General features: G+C 40.3%; 1 long non-coding RNA gene across 1 annotated transcript in view; it reads right to left on the minus strand.

The window, feature by feature from the left end:
* The window catches only part of LOC116671378 (uncharacterized), a 9,743-nt gene that overhangs the window by 4,325 nt on the left and 1,294 nt on the right, over positions 1 to 4,124 (minus strand). The window lies entirely within an intron of this gene.

Consider the following 4,124-nt stretch of genomic DNA (forward strand, 5'->3'; position numbering starts at 1 on the left):
CACACACACACACACACACACACACACACACACACACACACACAGTGGCTCCTTATGGTCAAACAGTTCATGAGAGACTTTAGAAAACATGCTGTGGCTCCAGATTTATGACTTCTACATGTTCTTTCAAATGCATGCAATGAGAAAGTAAAGTGGCTCCTGAAACCTGCAGAGAAGAATTTGTGAATGAGTTTGTCTGATGACAACGTAATGTGTGATCAGTGATGTGAGTGAATATACAACATAAAATAAAGCTGTGCAGTGCCATGTAAGCAATACGGCCAATCCTTATTTCAGTTGGTTAGTTACATAAACATGCTGTGTCTCAATTAAAGTTTAGTGCAAGGATAAACATATTTCCTATTCAGATGAAAGTATTTGGCAATTATACCATAAATAAAGGGTACTTTCTCTTTAAAATATTCTTTAAATCTCATAACATTCATGTGGAGGTTTATGGAAACCATATGCATTTTTGGGGGATGAATATTGTCTGCTTATTTGCAAAAATATCCAGTATGAGCAATACCAGATTCTCGAAAAGATTTTCTTTTGGCAGCAGGTCTGGAGATTGGTCAGTTGATCCTTGTGCACTGACAGGACGGCTAATCAAAACAGATACCTTGACGACAAAGGCATAACTTGCGGGTAGAAAACAACATAATTGCCAGCAGCATATGGAATTCAGACCAGCTTTATTTAGTTGCTCCCAGAACCACCAGAACACAAAAATACTTTCCATGTCTAGGAAGAGGCCTTCCACGTGTCAAATGTAATCTGCAAATCATGACAAATTCCTCTTGACTTGTTTACTGGTCTGATACTCATCACGATCTGCCTCCACTTGTGTCCAGTAGAGCTCCAGGTTTGTTTAGGACAGTCCCTGGTGCCAAAAGTTTGTTTCTCATGTCAGGCTGTGGTGTCAAATGTTATGTTCCAGACCCGGCAGGGGAGCTTTCTCCACTAACAACCCTGACCTGGATTTAACAACTCTAACGCCCGCCATTGTCCACTTCTTCACAGGTGAAGTGACAGAGGCGCGCTATTTAGCGGACACTTCACTTTTGGGGCCATTTGTTGATCGCCATTTCCTCTTTTGGCTGTTTGTCTTTGAAAGTGTTGAACGCAGCACCCTGCACCCTCCAACAGTGCTGCAGCAGTTACATAGCGCTGTAACAAACAGCTTTATTACACCTTTGGACATTTGATTAAGTAATTTGTGTAATTCCATTTGATTTATTTCTTATTGTAGCCATGTTACTTTATTTACTTTATACACTTGTTCTTTTCTGACTCCTAATTTTTACCTTGAATGTGATTGTGAACAACTGCAACTAACTAAATAATTTCCCTGAGGGGGATCAATAACGTATTATCTCTGATTAATGCATCCCTCCACTGCCACTGAATATTTAGCTGATCATGTATTTCTCCTTTGGGAAGAGAGAGTGTGATGAAACAGCTGGAGCAGATGTGAAACTTTCTTGCATAAAAGGATAATTCCAGTTATTAAAACTTAGGTATAATAGGTATAATTTACATATTTCTATCATTCATCATCATTTCTATCAGTTATGATAAAATTGTACTGTAAGTAAGAAGTATGTAAGAAGTAATAAAAAGTAATGCAAAAATATAGGCCGTTCTCATTCACTGTTTGTACAGCTATGGAAAGTAATGCAGTATTTAATTTGTATATAACACCCATAATCGGGAGCCTGGACGGGCTGGGCGGCCTCAGAGAAAGAAAGTTATACACAATTTCTTTGTACATTAACGTTTCAAAAGATATCATAAAAACCATTGAGGATATGTTGAAAAATAAGAATGGAATTACCTTTTAAAGTCCAGCAATTTGATTTGGTATTAAACTTAAAGAAAGCTACAAGAATTCCTTTTTCAGATATTTTAACGTGATATTTAGTTGCTAGTATGGGTCAATTTTTAAAAAGGCTGGATCTTACAATTCCCATAATGCAACTCAATACCATCTTTTCTTAGACTTCCCCTGCCTTGTAAATGCCTACATCTTTCAAAGTCCAGGCCCGTTTGTAAACCTGATGACATTTCTTTTCTCAGACTTCATAAAGTTCCCTTCAGAGACACAGAAGACATTAAACCACTGTTTTCTCAGGCTCAGTGGTACTCCGCCATGATGGGCAATCTTCATGAGTAAAATCGTTGGAGAGCCCCTTTAAATGCTGATTTATATTGGATGAAAACATCACAGTCATTAAACCACATTAATGGCCGACATGTGGTGCAGTTTGCCTTCTGATTAAAGGTCTTTATATGCTCTGCCGGGTGGTGTTTTGAAACAATCTTAGAGTGATGAGAGGTAAATATGTCCCCCTCATTTCTGACGCTGCTTCATGGCTGTTTGGTGGATGTGAGTGCACTGGATGCACATGTGTGAGAATGTGTTTGTGTGTGTGTCTGTGTATCAATGTGAGTGTTAAGGAATCCCATGGTAGCTATGCCATGGTGTGGGCTCAAGGTTCTGTGTGTGTGTGTGTGTGTGTGTGTGTGTGTAATAGATACAGTGGTCTGCAGCATCATCCCGGGCCTTCTTTCCAGGACTGACTGGCTGGTTGGTTGGCTGGCTGGCTGGCTGGGGGCGCCTGGCGTGTCTGTCCCCATGTCTGCCCATCTGTCTCTGGGCTCGGCTTGGAGAGGTGTGGGGTGAAGGATGGGGAGCCAGGCAGATGTACAGCTATTAAGTGGGGACATGGGTCTGGGAACCTGTGGGAAGGCAGAACCTGGATCAAATGGAGTTAAACCTGGTGGCTATTCAAAAGGAAACAAAAAGCCCACATTTATGTGTATATGTATACTGTATATAAAACTTTATATAGTAGTATTTATACTTTCATTGTCAGCAAAATGTCTGTACTTAACATTATTTATCTTGATTACTTCTGATTATTATGATTTGTCATACTGTCTGAAAGGTTTCAGTTTTTCTTTTTCTTTCTTTTTGTCTGTTGTCTGAAAGAGCACTGCTGATGCCACATTTGTGTGCACAGATTTGTAATATATTTAAAATCTATTTATAAAGTTAAAAAATGACAAATGTTGAGGTCAGTCAGTCAGGGCTGACACTTTTACTTTAAATGACTATAATAATAATAATAATAATAATAATGTTGCAAGGTCATTTAATGGGTCGGTTCACCTAAACTCAGACAATGCACTTATATTCTATTAGTTATTAGTTATTAGTTTTCACACGTTATGTAGCTCCAATGAAAGGTTTCACAGCAACGTTTGTGGATTATTTAGAAGAGACTAAATAAAGACAAATATACCATTTACCTTGGGAAAAAAACCCACAAATACTGTTTGTCCATGGCTAGAGATACAACTGTAGGCGTATGTGATAAAACATGATTTTTGGGTGCATTGACCCTTTAAACTTCCAATTCAAGCATTGCCCTAACAACAGGGGGTCCAACAACATCAGGTTGAACTCTTAGTGTAGCTCCTTTGTGAATCTAACTACCCTGAAAGTGAACGTGTGTGAGGGTGCAGCATCTGTCTACTACTGTCTGAAGTGGCAGTGAGAAACAGCTGGGCTGAGGTTAGATGTGAGTGCGTGCTGAACTGGAGATCTTGTTTCATCTTGGGAGAAAATGTAAATGGTGTGTGATGGTGTATGTGATCATGTGTAATGTGTACGTTTGCGGTGGTCATGGTGTGTGTGTGTGTGTGTGTGTGTGTGTGTGTTTGTTTGCAGATGTGCATGTGTTCAGCATCTTGGTTTGTGAGAATATTTGTGTGTCTGGCCGTGTGTCTCTGTATTGTTCTATGCGTGGTCATGTATTTGTGAGGTTAAATGATCATGGCCTGACTGAGGTCCACCTCCCCCCAGAGGCTTGTGCTGTTCATTGGAAAAGCTCTCTGACGCTCTTCCTCTGTCTTTCGTTCCCTCTGTCTGTCTGTCTCTGGCTGGGAGAACACAAACAGAGGTGCTGCGCCTTCGTGAGGCACAAATCCCCACTTCCTCTGAAACTTCCAGCGCCGCTTTTTTCCTGTCCAAATTCCACAGCCATTAAACTTTCCTGGCAGGAATTCAGAAAACAACTCAGAGGAGAGAAGGATGGAGGAGGGGAGGGGGAAACGCT

This window comes from Etheostoma spectabile, chromosome 21 (assembly GCF_008692095.1).
Source record: "Etheostoma spectabile isolate EspeVRDwgs_2016 chromosome 21, UIUC_Espe_1.0, whole genome shotgun sequence".
Classification (NCBI taxonomy): Eukaryota; Metazoa; Chordata; class Actinopteri; order Perciformes; family Percidae; genus Etheostoma; species Etheostoma spectabile.